Source organism: Malaya genurostris, chromosome 3 (genome assembly GCF_030247185.1).
Source record: "Malaya genurostris strain Urasoe2022 chromosome 3, Malgen_1.1, whole genome shotgun sequence".
NCBI classification, from domain to species: domain Eukaryota; kingdom Metazoa; phylum Arthropoda; class Insecta; order Diptera; family Culicidae; genus Malaya; species Malaya genurostris.
Window position 1 is genome coordinate 237833120 of NC_080572.1, and position 16628 is coordinate 237849747.

The 16628-nt window shown below is 38.3% G+C and overlaps 1 protein-coding gene across 1 annotated transcript in view; it reads left to right on the forward strand.

Annotated features, from left to right (window-relative positions):
- The window catches only part of LOC131434724 (protein Smaug), a 39110-nt gene continuing 22482 nt past the window's right edge, over positions 1 to 16628 (forward strand). Inside the window, exon 1 of the mRNA XM_058601778.1 lies at positions 1 to 832. The gene's annotated coding sequence lies outside the window, so the exon portion shown is untranslated. The remainder of the gene's footprint in view (positions 833 to 16628) is intronic.

Genomic DNA, 16628 nt, shown 5'->3' on the forward strand with positions numbered 1-16628 from the left:
CCGTTTTCCTTTGGAGCATCGGCCACCATATCAGAGAGTGATGGTTCGTCGTCGAAAGTGAGCTGTGCTTGCGGGAATATCGTCGACACAAACGTACCAAAAAGTTTTGTTTGTTCACTGCTGTAGCGTTTCCGCGTGCGGACGCCATTGTTCATTCTATTGTTTGGCAAAGCAAGCGCCATATTACGAGGAACAATAGGTCACAGTGCAGAAGGCGTTTTGCGCTTTTCGACATCTTGTACTGCGAGAAACGTTTCGTGAAACGCAGAAAGAAAAGGGTTTTTCTTCGTTTTCTGTGCGTGTTCATTCTGGTGTGCGAGTGGTGGCTTTGCTGTGCGCGTACGTGTTCGAACTGTCAAATTGAGGAAAAGTTAAAAAAAATATTGGAAATGTGTGCTGTGTAGTGTAAAAAGAGAAGCAGTAGCGAGAAGAGCGACTGCCAAAAGAAAAGGCCACCATCATCGGAATTAAAAGAGGAATTTTCGCTACTCGTTCGTCTTGCGGGTGCTCGAAGCTTACAAATGTCCGCAAAATAAGAGAGTTCCGCTGCCATTTCCCGTTGGATTTTACCTCGCGTCTCGTTTTATATTTTTTTTTTCTTCCTGTACGGTTCGTATTACGGTAGACGAAGAGCGCAGATTCCGGTTTGTCGGGCGGAACGAATCGACGGAAGAACGGTTTGCTGACTAGCAGCAGGCTTTTGTCTGGTCTGGCGTCGGGACGCGGGCGAACTTGAAAAAATCGTCTATTTTCGGAAGTTTGTAGTAACAAAACTACGCGCAGGAGGATTACTCCCCGCTTCAAGTGAAGGTGGATTTATTGCGTGTGTGAGGTAAGTTTTTTTTTCTTCGCCAATTGTTTTACATGGGGAAATTTTCGGTGGAACCACGAAAAATGTGAGTGCTCTGACTGACATACATTTTACTTCATCGTGGTTCTTCTTCGGGTTGTTTTTACTATCTTTTGTTTCCCTCTATTGGTTCGATACCGTGGTAGGCGTTGCTAACCACTCGGTCATCGGTTTGTGGCGAGGAAGGGCTTTTCCGTAACATGCATGCAGAAAGATGACACCCCGTTCGCCTTTGGGTGAGAAATATAGCGGAATTTCTAGTGGAAGGAGACTCCATTTTCTCGAAAGTGTAAATTCGGTTCGTCTTAATTATCACCCTCCCGCTACGTTTGCAATATTGTGTGCGGTCTAGTGAAGATCGTTTGATCGAAATCTTCTGTCGAATAGAGGGGATGGGACAGGTTCGTTCGAGGCACTTATGTGCCGTTCTTTTTTCTTACTACTACTGGCAAAAAAAAAAACGGTTACAGAAAAGAATTGTTCATTTGTTTGTGATTGAAACAATGTAGATTTGGCATGCTCTCACTTAGGGGTGAAGCTAAGGGTAAAGCACGGCCCTCTTCGCTATTAATTTTGTAATATTCCTACTTACCTACACATGCCTATACTGTGTGCACTTTCGCACTTTTTCCCTGTCGGTATTCAATTCGATTTGCCTTGTTTAGGTGGTTTCAGATTTGTTTGTTTTACTGTTCCATTCTATTGTAGAATTCAATCAGCGTGTTCACCACCAGATGGCGTGATGGTGATGCTTTTGACGTATCACATGTATTTTAAAAACTTTTAGACGAAATTTTATACTGAGTTTTAAATTAATGGATTTTTGAACGGCTAAAATTTTTAACGCTCATCATTCGACCCTTACACGAGACAACGTAATTGTCATTACTCTATATTTTGGACAGTACTATTTCTAGTGTGATGGGAAATGACCACGTGCATTCAAATGGGATTAACTGTAGCCTATGAAATTATAATAACTTTTATTCGAACCTAAATTTCTGAACACCGGACAAGTCATTTTTGATAAATCCTTCATCAAACTGATTATTTTCACTTCCGTTTTGCATATTTCAACAGATAAATCATTCTAGTAGTTCTTTTGCAAACATTCACACCCCTTAAAAGAGCTGTTGACTTGTTGAATGTTCCCCCTCGTTCTTCACTTTTCGGTGCATTTTTTCTCCAACGCAAACGACCAACATCTGGATGGCACAACCGCTCTTGTTTGAAACGAAACAAGCACCTGCGAACATTCCGCAGCAGAACTGCTCCCTGGGCGAATTGATTCAATACTGAAACAATTTACGCAATTTCGTTTGCAGCCATTTTGAGCAAATGGAGCGCTCAAAATAGTAAAATCTTGATAATTTCCTTTCGGAATGGCGTGTTTCAGTGAAAAAAGTAGGTGGGTGGTAATGTCAGCGACATAACTGGATGACGTGAATACGAACATCTGAATATCTAAAATCGTTCTGATAAGTTGACATTTTGTGTTAATTGCGTAAAGTTTAATTTGTTTTACTTACAGAACTGTAACGATGCACCTATACTAAAGTACGACGAATTCTGGACATACTTATTCTAGTACAAAAATTAAGAAGACTGGGCAAAAGAGAGTACAAATTTGTTTGCCTCCCGAAGTACACACGGTACACGGTTTAATAACTTCAATGGAAGAAAATATCAAAAAGTTCTTTAATAATAAATTTACTGATATTAAAAGTTAACTGCACAGGTTAGAATAAATGAAACGCGTCAATTTTTACATTTTATACATATCCAGTTGGTAACCCGAAAATGCAACGTCGCTCACTGAATCAAAATCGACGTTCAAACCCAAACCCGATAATCGTTAAAACCAAACATTTTAGAAAACTATAGTTTTGAGCTATTTGAGTTTATTCCATACTGCTGAAAGTTTTATCATAAATTGCTGATCATACTGCCATGCAGAAAAATTGTTTTTTTTTTTTTTATTTCGATTCATTTCTGACTCTGGGTCGAATTGTGAAATTCTTTACGATATTGAACATTGTTCGGAACATTTTTCTCGAACGCAAATCAGTCAAATGCTGGTTTTATTCGCATTCGTTTGGTGCGAATTTTTATTCTCACTACGGCTCTGCATATTCTAACAGCTAAGTAATTCTAATAGCTCTTTTGTAAACATTTATAGCTCTCAAAAGAGCTAATTTGTTGAATTTTCACGGTCTGTTTTTACTTTTCGATGTGTTTTGCTCCAATGCAAACGATCAGAAACGACTAAATACTGATGAAATAACCGTTGTTTAAAGCGTAACTCACGCTACGAAACAAATTCGTCCCACAGCAGAGCTGAATGCTTGATTCTGTATCTGGAAAACTGAATTTTGAACCTGAACCTATTTTCTGAAACTGAATTTTTGATACTAAAAACGGAACTCTGGTCCTCAACCAACCGAAATGATGCACTTAGTTCACTTCCTTGCTCAGTCAACTAGACTTGGGAAACTTAACGATATCTATCAATAATATCGATATCAGCTTGAAATCGACAAGATCGTTAATTTACAGTGATGCCAAAAAATATCGATATTCGAAATTGCAACCACAGATTTAAGTGAAATTATAATTTCATATTTTTATTTCGCTTGCGTAGTTTTTATTCTTGTAAAATAAACAGCTATCAAAACGATTTGTGCGGCTTTTAGTCGGTAAATAAAATAATGGCTAAAGACTGCAGTAAGTGATACAAACGCATCTTCAAGAAAAAAATCCTACGCGTCTTCGCGATATCTTCTTCGGGATCCGGGATCGGTAATACGCACTGGTGTTCTCTAAACAGTACACGAGCTTACGCAATGTTTAAATAAGCAATATTGTTTTAAATATTCCTAGAATTAGAGAAAGTATGACAATTTTTTGCCTTTATCTATAGAAAGTAGAATTTCTGGAAAAACTACAAGGATCAGCCCCATGTGGTTGTTCGAGCCATTGGCAACCAAAATTTCTAATGATCTACAATCAAACAGTTCGATCAATCGTCACACTTTTGAGTCCGCAATTGCTCGAGAGTCTGCCTAGATTTATCTTGATTAGGAACCAACACCGAACATTGTTTGTTTTATAACCGACGAAATTACACCAATATCCCAAATGTATGCAATTATATTTTTATAGATACTTGCAATACGGATTTTGATATAAAGCTTCTCTTCGCCAAGCTTGTGTTCAAGTTTTGTATGCAAGCAGTTATTTTTATAGCGTTAAGTTTCTCTACCATTCTGCGATTTCGGTTGAAGCGATAAATTTTTTCTCATTATCATCGAGTTCATCTTATATAAATTAGAAATTAATCTTAAGCACTCAAAATTTACCCTGGGGTTGATGTCGATTTCTCAGGCGAAACGACATAACATTGAATTTCATCCGAGCTTGCATGACACAAGATCAGAGAATTCCAATTAAAGCTTCAAATCGTTTATGGCACTTTTTGTCTTGCTGTCTAGCAACAACCTACCTCTGGTATGCTACTCTAGGATTGAAACGTTAGCTATAATTTCGTTTCTATTTATAGATTCGCATGCTTCCAATAGCTTCGCTTTTGCATCTATTGACCAGTCAGAGCGATGCTTTCCCTTTGATATATCGCTTACTCCTTCAAAACCGTCGTCTATGGCAGGGAAATCCGATATGTCAGAAATTTTTAGCAGACAAAATAAGACACTGCTCGCTACTAATCAAAATTTCAATCATTTATAATTGAAAATACGTGGCTTGATATATTCAAATCGAATCTTAGAAATATTTCCAATCAAATAATGAAGTAATATTATTATTTGATATAAAATATACTAAGCTGTAACTGTTTAAAACCTGACCGCATTTCTACGTGTATTTTTTCTTGAGTTGCTAATTTGCACCCCTATATAGGAAATAAAGATGTGTTCCACATCAAAAACGACTTTTCATCGGAGCTCCGGTGACCCCAAGTGTTGCCATTCGACTCTGCTGGACGAGATCGCAAAATGTATATGTGTGCACCTAATTTGCTCGGATATGTGTGCACCTAATTTGCTCGGATTTGCTGATTGAGCCGATTTCTACAAACTTATTCACGATTCAAAGCTACTCTTGGGTTGTGAATCAAGTTCGCAGATCACTTGGCTGTCCCTTCTGCAAGGATAAATTGTTTAAATATTACCATTTAATTCTGTTATAAGTATATCACGTCACTATACAAATTCACTATGCATCTCACGACACTATAAATCTTGTATAATGGACAAACAAAGAGATCATTAGATATCCGTTTCAAGGAACACATAGCGGAAATAGGGAAAGCATCCAAGGATCTGGAACGGGGTTTATCACACCATTTCAAGTCGAAAGTAGCTGAGCATGCCTTTTCCGAAAACCATGATTTCACTACAAATGACATAAAAATTTTAAGACAAATTTCCAACCCATGGAAATTTGATTCGACAGAAAGCCTAGAAATTTTCAAACATAATTCCACTTCTTTACTAAACAGAGACCAAGGAAATAGGTCTTCCTGGCTCTTTAAGTTACTACCTACACACAGGAGACAGACAAACATAGAAAACACTTAACCTCTCCCTACCCTAAACAAATTAGATAATTTTTTCGAGGTATTTATACCTGTTGTAGGAATCTATCTTCTTCCGTTTGTTATAAAAGGAACAACATTGCAGCATTCTTTCAATAACTAAACAAAACTATCACACTGAAGAAGAATATAAATTGTATTCGAAATGCGCATATGTGATGTGACTTTTATTATACAAGATTTATAGTGTCGTGAGATACATAGTGAATTTGTATAATGACGTGATATACTTATAACAGAATTAAATGGTAATATTCAAACAATTTATCCTTGTGAAATCATTCTGTTCAAACACTCAAACGAAAAGTTAATGTCCCTTCTGGTTCCTGAGATATAAGAATATAAGTGTGGTAACCGATAAGATGATCAATCTGAATGAATTCATATAAAAAATCAGCCCAGCATCGTGTCCGGAATTGTTGTAATGAAAAAAATGTTCTAATGAGAATGTTTGAACGACTAAAGCAAGGCATCATCACACCACTAATTGAATTAAGCAGAAGTTTTTTTTGCCTTTCTCAAATAGAAAAGCTATGCAATCACTGGAAAATCGGAATTCTAGCATGTCATTCTATTTCCCAAATTTATAGCCATTTTCAGATCTATTTATTTTTATACATATAAATGGAATTTAGTTCAAATATATCAAATTTTAAACTCTCATACCTACCTAGTAGATAATATAAAAATTAAAGTTCGTTTACTACCTCAAAACCGTCGTCCCAGGTACGAGAAAAGCCAAACATGCGTCAAGAGGTTTTCTCTTTGATACTCGCTGATACCGTCCATTTTAGAAAACTTTAATTCTACAATATTTCTGATTATGTCATACAACTGTGAAACTTATTAATGATGGTTTTAACACTGGCACGAGGAATTCCAAACCGTTTCGCCAGGTTTCGCATAGTAATACCCTTCTCACTTAGCCATGTGTCCAGAACCTTAATTTTCACTTCCTTTTCAATACGCGACATTTTGAAAACGCAGAACTTCAACCGCACTAACAAGTAAACAAACGAAAGCTGACAGCCAAACGCACAGCATGCTTGTGATCTGAGCATAAAAAACCATCACAAATACATGCGTACAACACAAATGTATGTGGATAGCTTATTTTCGATTCACTCCTTAAAATCAGCATTAAGCATTAAAACGTTGTTGTCGCACTGCACATTTCTATCCAAACATAACTTTTTTCTGGTTTTCAAAAGATCGAGTACTACGTCAACAATGGGTTCGTTTTTGCGTTCAACATGAAAGAGATATTTCGTGTTTTGTCATCAAAACAGCAGTGAGAATTGGTGGTGTAAATCAAACTGTAGGAGTGTTAATGAAATATCATAACTGGATGATTTTAAAGTTATATTTCACAAACTAAAAAATAAATTCAGATCATTTCACTAAAGTTCCATCGATAAAAGTGTTATATGATGATGAATACGTTGAGGAGGATAAACTTGGCAATAATTTCTAGCTATCTTCTATGTCTGAGCCTTGTGCGAATAATGAAACTTCCTTTGAAAAACATTCTTCAATAAAGCGATTGGAAGCTTTCTGTTTGAAGACATGGTAGGATAAAAACAACGCAAATAATAATCATCAGCAGAAGTAAGCTCACTTAGGGTAACAGATGTATTTTGGCCCACCTTAGGATTGATTTTATTTTGGCCCACTTTGTAAAAATATCCACCAAATGTTGGAATATCTTTGAAAAATCCTTCCGCAATAGGTAAAGACTGTCCCAGAAAGTATGGACGCAACCAAAAACCGCTGCCATTTCGCAATGGTTCAGAATCTGTCAATTTTTATGGCTGCGTCCTGTTGTTTACACTCTTCTCTAAACACTTGTGCAGTTGTTTATTTGTTTTCATTAGTTTGTTTCGACTTTCAGCAGAACAACGTCGAAAAATTGTGTACAAATGGTGCACAGAACGCGGACTGTCACTGAGAAAGATAGCAAAAATTAAAGGAGTAAGTGAAAAAGCCGTGCGAAATGCAATGAGGAAGTTCGGTGAGGATAACACCTTTGAGGATAAACCGAAAACGGGTCGAAAAAAATGTCCTGCTAACCCTCAGTAAAAGAAGCAGGTTTCAGTTCGGGATGTGGCCAAAAAAGTGGGCACTTCGAAGTCAAATGTTCTTGGTGCTAAAGAACTTTTGAATTTTCGAACCTATAAGAAGCAGAAACAACCAAAACGTAGTCCGAAACAAGTAACATCGATCAGGATGAGGGTTCGAAAGCTGTACAATACGATTCTTGCTGGAAATTTCAACTGCATAATCATGGACGACGAAGCCTACGTGAAACTCGATCACAAATCCTTGCCGGGACCACAATATTATACGGTGCGAGAAGGGCAAGTGTTAAACCAGTTCGAGACATCGATTGAAGTCGAAAAAATTGGTGAGAAAGCTATGGTCTGGCAAGCAATTTGTAGCTGCGGTAAGATCACCACTGCTTCAATGAACAGCGAAATATACATCAAGGAATGTTTACAAAAACGACTTCTACCCATGATTCGAAGCCACAAGGATCCTGTTGTCTTCTGGCCAGATCTTGCTGCTTGCCACTACTCGAAATCAACGGTAGAATGGTATACTATCAAAAATGTCACTTTCGTCCCAAAAGACATGAATCCACTAAATTGCCTACAACTTCGACCAATTGAGCAATTTTGGGCATTAACGAAGGCACATCTTAGGAAACATGTCTCGGCACCGAAACCATTCGACAGTTCGAAAAGGATTGGAAAAAAGTGTCAAAACTTGTCGCCAAGAAGTCTGTACGGAATTTAATGAGGAACGTTCGCAAGAAGGTGCGCCAGCTAGTCTACAATGGCTAAGTAGCAAATGTTGAGAATAATATTCTGTTGTCTAATATTATCAGTATATCGAAAAAAAATGAATATCTAACACTTGTGAATTATTTCCGGCGAAATCAAAGTGCGTCCATACTTTCTGGGACAGTCTTTGATTTGATGTGATTAGCTTCAATTCAGCTAATTGATTTAAATGTAAATAATCAATAAACAAAAATTAAACAGCAGGAGAAGTGAGCGTACTTGTTAATTGTTTTCAAACGTTAATAATCATTTAATCATTTTGTAAAGTATTTTGCTGTAAAACCATAACAGAACATTAGTAAAACATTAAAAGAAAAGGCACGGATCAATAATTTATCCCCTCAAATACATTTTCTGTGAACGTACGATTTATGCGGACATAAATCAAAGGAAGCATGAATTTCAAGTTCATTCTAAACAGCAAATCTATTTCCACTTTTTTACCAACCACCGGTCGCTTCTGTCAACGTATTGCGATTTTACACTATTGCACAACGGTCGCAAGATTCGTGTATCGTCAATTGCGGTGTAAACCATTCAGACTGACAGGCAGGCAGGTAGGCGGGCGGGCAGGTTCAGACGAAGATTATCTTTTATTTACAGTTTTTGAACTGGCAGACGAGAGAAGCGTTTTTCGCCATAGCAAAATATTTAGTATTTTCGAACATTTCCACGGATCACGTTGTTATTTCTGTCGCCCCGACGACGATTGACGTGTGTGTTTGTGCGCGCCGCTGTTCTGGGCTGCCATTGTCTACTAGTTCACGCGTCAATCTGCTGCGGTACGTCAATCAGCCGAGGAATCACCGCGCCGGGGACGACACAACGACGGACGGAACAGCCTCGAAACTCGTGCGTTTTGTTTTCGTTGGTTTCACGCAGATATCGGATGTCACCGCTGTCGGATGTTCGTCCACCATATTCATTCACCACCGACCACTCTGTGATCGATTGTGGAAATTGATTGACCAAACACTTGTCCCCATTTTCCGGGTATCATCGACCCAGTAGTAGTGCTAAATTGAGCCGTAATAATCCTCAACCTTGTTTTTTTTTTCACTGTTCATCGGCGGCCCACTAGAGATCCTTTTCGATTTGACCTGATTTTTCCTTTTTGTTATATTTTTTTTGCTTCCCTTTTTGCAAAGTGTTTCCAGAATGTTATTCGCCCTATTGCTATTCAACCTTTCATGGTTCGAACGTCGCCAACCGAGAGGAGGACAAGACACGCAGGATAGCCCCGGAAAGCTGAAACAATAACAACAACACCAACAACAACAGACATCGTAACTTGCGGGCTTTTCCTTCGTTGATTTCTTTTCCGGTCCCCCGGTGGCAGTTGGGTGTGTGCTCCTTGCTTTGCGATGGGTGGGGGGAGGGATAGGATTGAGCAGGCCGGTTTTGGAGTAAGTTTTGTTTCACGGTGCTGCAGCAGCGCGGCAACACGCGGAACATGGATCAATAATAATGTAAATATTGTATGCTTGGCTGTCACTTTCGACGGTGTAGCTTCTCTCCATAATGTTACTTCGAGGGCAGTGTTTTGTTTTTTGTTTTGCTTCGAAAGGGCACCATCATCATGTTTTGTTCTATTTTCATTCGTACAGACTACTGTTAACATTTACGTTTAATGATCCTCCGTACAAGTGTGTGTCCGTGTGTGTGCGTTGTTATTCTTCCATGACGCAATAGATTTTGCAGCTGAGATGATGACTGGTTCGAAAGCGCTTGATTTCGATAGGCATCTGTTCCGTGCACAGTAATAATCATTTGCGTGCTCTGGCAAATCAACATTTTATAATGTAGACTGACTACGGATTATCAGCTCACCTTCGCTCCTAAACCATAACACAATCCAGCGAGATCGTTCGATTATTTGATAACACAGTTTACCCCACGGCCGCGCTCTGCTATCAGTTTGTGGTTTTGCAAACAGTCCATTTCTGGACATTTGCCGGAGGATTCGACCGACTCTCCGACCGCCTCGCACACTGTTCCATCATATTTTTGCCCGAACACACGTTCAAGCGCAGCGCTAATGAGCCGCCGGCACTCATCCATACGGATCGAAGCCGTTATCCCTGTTACTATTTTGTAACAATGTATTCATCTCAGTCGGTCGGTCGGTCGGTGAACCGTCACCGATGACCGAGCGTTTTGTTACCTCGAAATTAGTCGAACTCAAACCGTGTTCTACAAACGGAAATGATGAACCTAAACCAAAGGGGTGACCAAATTAGCAAAACATGAACTTAGTAGTGAGGCACCTATCGTTGATGATAACGGGGGATAAACCGTTTCGGAAAATCGTTTTGTCGTGAATACGACTTACTTTACTATGGGGCACCTTTTCAAAATTTACCCCGTACAAGAATGGGTACAACTTAATCGTGAAAATCTCCTGTTGTATTTAACCTAACAACATATTTTTATCTAAAAGCTATTAGAAATATGATCAGGAATTTGTGATTAAATTTTCAACAGTGTGAGATAACCATAAATAACTCAAAAACGAAGTTTTTAAAAACTTGTAAACATTGAACTCATTACGTTTGCTAGCCTTTTTCGCACAAGGACGACAGTTTTGAGGTAGTCTCAGACGAAGCGAGTGGTCAGCAGCAGTCAAAACTGATGTGCCTTCTGTGTGGTATAAAACCGCAAACGCTCATCATTCGCTTGTAAAGCCTTATTTAATATGTATTTTGAAGCTGATTTTTGGATCCAAATGCAACTGAACTTTTAACTTAATGTTTGTTTTAGAATGTAGTTTTGGAATTCAGTTTCAGAATTAGTTCCATAATACGGGTTCAAAAGTTGAAACTTAGACTACGAAACTGAATCCTAACTATAGATTCTGGAGCTAGATTTTTGGAACTGGTTCGTTGACTAGATTTGGAACTAAATTTTGTGGCTTTCAGAACTCATATCCAGAACTCTCAATCTGGAGGCAAAATTCAGAATTTCGAAACAAAATAATGATATGAGTTCTAAATCTGGATTTTGGAACCAGAATCTTTGAATCTGACTTTAAAACCAGAATTTAATGCCCGATTGCATTGTCTGAGTTCATTATCCTTATTTAGATTAAGCATGCTGGAATTGAATTCAGGAACTTGGCTTCTGGAACAAGATTTTTTAACTGGATTCAGTGCTTCAAGTCAGGTTCGGAATTCAAGTTTAGTATTCAGTTCTAGAATTGAATTTGGATCCTGAATTGTGAAAATGAGTTCAGTGTCAGAATTCTAAAACTACAATAATCATCTGAATTATTGATCTGAATTCCGAATCTGAGTTTTGCAACTGAATTCGGAGCTAGTCCCATGTTCCGAATTCAGTTCCTGTCATACTTCAACAAAGATGCTCCGTGTTATAATTTTAGAAGCGAAACAATAAAAGTTGTGTAATTCACACAATCAATCAAATAATATGACCGAACATTGATATTCAGAGGTTTGAAAGAAGCATGTTTGATTTGTCCGTATTCACGTCCTCCAGTTATGTCTCTGACATTACCAACCCACCTTTTTTTTACATTTTCTTGTAGTTTAATGGTTTGATATGATGGTTTTGTGCGTGCCTAAATTGCCCAGTTGACTTTTTGAGAACAAAAAATTTCAACGCGTTTTTCTGAAAACCAATTTTTCGAAGTCCGTGGACACGATCTTGCAAAATCTACTGAACCGATTCTTTTCAAACTTGGGATAAACTTTCTTGGTATAAAATGCCTCCCCCCTACGTTTTTGAAATTTTTATATTATGGTAGTTTTGTCGTGAATACGACTTACTTTATTACGGGGCGCCTTTTCAAAATTAGCCATATGGAAGAAGAATGGGCAGAACCTAATCGTGAATATCTCGACTTGTATTAATGCAGCTACATAATTCTTTCACTTTTCATCAAAAATATTATCAGGAATTTAGGATAATATTCTGAACAGTGTGAGGTAACCACAAACAAGTCAAAAAATTAAGTTTTCTCAAAATTTGAAAACAACACGGAAAACTCTTTACTTTTGCTTGGGTTTTTCGCGCAAGGACGACGATTTTGAGGTAGTCAGGTTACCTGAAAAACCTGACTCAGGTACATATCTTCAACTGAACATTATAAAAGGGGAACCGTGGTCGAAAATCGATCATTTCTTCTTGTGCGTTGGATGAAAGCAGACGTCAGGGCGAGAAGACGCATTCAAACAGCGGCATCGGAGGGCGCACCTTCTGCGTGATTAAAAACCTCAAACGCTCAGGTCGTAGTTCTCATTTGCCTTCCGGTCGTCAAGGCGAGAAGACGCATTAAACCAGTTTGGCATCATTTGGCACTACGCGAGCGGATGTGTTGCGGTTTGTTCGCAAAACTAGTGTTAATTCAAACAACAGCGATTGCGTCAGACAACAGAGCTACTGGTCGTTTGCATTGGAGAGAAAGGAAACGAAAAGTGGACAACATTATATAAAATCAGTCGTTCTAATGGATCTAAATGTTGATCCTTCTAAAAGCATCTTTATAGTTTCTTTCAATGAAATATGCAAATCCGAAATGAAATAATCGACGTCAAAATTCTATAAGTGCCTATATGTGTGGCCACGAAATCACGTAAAAAGAAACCTCTCAATAAAAATTGAATCAGTTTGGATTCTATCGCCACTGCGAGCAGATGTATTTTGTGTCGTTTGCAAAACTAGTTTCGCTTCCGACAAGAGCGATTACGTCACAGCTGCCAGTCATTTGCATTGGTGAAAAAACAACGGTGGAGAGCATTACACAAAATCAGCCGTTCTAATGGCTCTAAAAGTTTTCTAAAGAACTATTAGGATTTGTTGTTCACAAATCGATGGTAAATATCCTCAGTTTAGTGCAAATCTAGAACAGTTTGGTTAGATTTGTGCACTTTTCGCTGTGTGAAATTCACAGTAGTAATGCCTTCTGATGCCTTCTTTGTTTTTGCGAAAAATGTGGAAAATTTGGAATGCTTGCATAATTCATACAATTGATCAACTAATTGATATTCGGAAGTGTTAAGGAACATGTCAGTTGTTTTGTATTCACGACATCCAGTTATGCCTCTGACATTAACCACCCGCCTTTTTTGTATTGGATCTCGTTGTCACCATTTTTCTAAGGGGGAAGAAGCTTCCATTTCCCTTCTGCGATGATTGAGGGGCACTTTGTTCGTGGCTCGTCTCGTCATCCCTTACCGCATCGGTGGTATTGTTGTTAATTTCCGTCTTGAGTTCGTTGCTAGTTGCTGTAGATGCAGCTTGTTGTACATTGGTTGCAATTGCTGGTTGGTTGAAGGGTAAGTTGTTAACTGCAGCTGGTGTACTTTGTTTTATAGGGGATACGTTGGATGGTTTCGTTGAAGGGTGTTGTTGGTGACTGTTGTTGGTGACTGTCACAGGTGTACTGGAGTTACTTGGGGTTGGTGTGAAGGAAACACCATTGTCCTTTGGTGTAGTTGTCTCCTTTCCAGTTTATCACATGGCTTACCATAGTGAACAGCTTTTTGGCACTATTGACATGTGGCCATCTGATTGTCATAGGTAACAAGTGATTTGCACGAAATTCTTGTATCCTGACCAAAAGTCACATAAGAAGGTATAGGCCTCTTCAAGCGCATGCGTAAAAAACGTACACCATTTAGAATACCGGGGAAAAAATTCTTCCACTTTTGTTTTTCGATAGAGAATCTCTCCGTATTGGGACATAATTTTGGGAATATAAAATCAGTGACACTTGAGTGAAGATCATGCACACGCACTTCTATAGCACTATCTTCCATATATACTGGAATGTTGTACTTAATGTTCTCGTGCTCCACATAGTGCACATTGTTATTGTCTTTTGCGAATTGAATTGCATTCAGCTCTTTATAAAACTAGATGTAAACAACATTATTTGTCTTATTGCATTGAAGTAAATGCACACGTTTAATGTCAAGATGCATTTGCTCTTTAAGCAAACCTTCAAGTTCTCGTATCGAAGGTCGAATTTTGCACTGCCTAAAGTCAACAATAATTGTATTCTTTCGTACCGGCGGTAGCTTTTGTCTGTTTGGTTCACTCATTTCGAGATCGTGCTATTGTTCACTACACAATACTGTATGTATGTACTTGGTTTCTTCCGTTCCGAACGTAAGCGGTTTTGTTTTATCGACTGACTTGGATGAGATGTGAAAGCGAACTGAAAAGAATTATGTTGTTACGTTTAGTATAACTCAAGATGTTCACGATTAAGTTCTACCCATTCTTCCAAAGAGCGAATTTTGAGGCGCTCCATAGCAAAGTTAGATGTATTCACGTCAAAATTGTACAAAATTCGCACGAAAAGACTCAACCATTGCAAAACTGATGAAAAAAATGGTTAAAAATTTACTTTGTCGTGTCTATCGTTACCGTTTTTCTAGCAATACTCGGTTGAAACGCATCTATTGTCGTTGGTAACCCTCTCCCGTGATCCTTTCAGTCGGTTGCTGCAGTATCTCATAATACATCACACCAAGCGGGCTCCATCATATACAGACCATAACCTTCAGGCCATAAATATTCTGAACGGCATGATGATCATTGATGATGCATGGCTGAGAAATCCTTTACATATTAGATTATCGTAACATACCCATTTTTCTTTGCTAGTTATTGGAGCGTAAAAGAACGGCGTTCGACGTCTCTTTGCTTCAATTCAAACGGCACCCAATTGCTTACCTGTCGGATCATTCCAATTGCTTTTAAACATTGGTAAATGGCTGGGTAAATAACTCTGAATGATTTTGCGAAGTTCTTCTTGCATTTGCGACTGGTTTTGATCGAACAATCTCCTCCTCGCAAAAACACTGTTCGCCATTACCTTTAACAAGAAAAGTATTTACGCTTCAACTCTGCTTAAATACTCACGTCAATGCACGTTTGCACCCAATAAGACGGAGCTAACAAGAGTAGTTAGCTCCGCCTTATTGGGTGCAAACGTGGAATGACCCGAATATTTAAGAAGATACCTTTCGAAATAATTAGTTCAAACCAACAGAATTACTTATTTCTACGAAAGATTGTATCGGAAACAGTTGGTTTTCAAAAAACGAATTTTCGAATTTCTTTGATGTTATACAATGTTGACTGCATTTTCCTTAAACGTGAAGCTTCTGCTACCAAATATCGATGTAAATAATTACAGATCCGTTGGTGGTTGTTGATTTTTACCCGGATCCTATTATCGGTTCCAGTATTATAGGGTGATGATTGTTAAAACTCTCAAACTGTCATTTCAAGAGACAATGCAAAAAAATGTAAAAACTCTTAGATAATTGTTCCAATCCGTATGTCCTGTTAATTGATGACCAAATGAACCGGAGTGGCTTGTTTCCGGTTCCGGAAAGAGTGGTCAAAATTCATCATGTAGTAGGCGAGTAAAGTAAAGTAAAGTAAGTTGTAGAAAACTGCCGATCTAATTATGTCCAGGAAACAAATAAAAGAAACATTGTAACTAAATCGTAGAAATAATGAATAGCAGATAAGAAACCATTGTAACTTTTTTGTCCATAAAGGTTGTCCCGGAAAGTATGGACGCAACCAAAAACCGCTGCCATTTCGCAATGGTCTGGCAAGCAATTTGTAACTGCGGCAACACTTGTGAATTATTTACAGCGAAATCAAAGTGCGTTCATACTTTCTGGGAAAGTCTTTAGTCTACACTTTTTTGAACCAAGTTTCAGAAGATTTTTTTTTCATTTTTGGCTTCATCTCTTTGAATGACGGGTTGCAATTCCAAAGTCACTTTACCCTGTAGTTCCGGAAACGGAATTCGGATCCGGGTGAAACTAAATAGTTGTCGGTTTGGGTTCAGATAAAATTTGAGTGACTTGAGGTTGTTGTCGATAAAATCTACCCTGTTCTTACGGTACCCACAAAGTGTCTCTCGACTGTAGTGGCAGCTAGCCAAATCTCTCTTCAAAACTTTTTAGGGTCTTTGTGTGTTTTGATGAATGATAGAACACGTTTTTTTGCATGAAACCTTTCCGTGTAGCGTTTCGAGTTTATGGAATCACTTAAGCTGCAAAGTGCTTGCCGAATCAGATTTTTTTTCAGTGTGGAATAATCGTATTTTCGAGCCATAACCGTACTTTTGTCCGGAAAACTACCCAAATGAGTTTTATTGTCCATCACGATGCATTCTGAGTACCTCGCAAGAATCTTAGTCTTAGCGATTCGGTTTTATTTTAGTGCCTGTTTTGGCTGTTTGTTGACGCGATGAGATTGCGTTGATCCACTCAAATCGTTATTGCTGATTAGTTATAGTATTGAGTGGGTTAATATAGCGAATCTCTAAATTTTA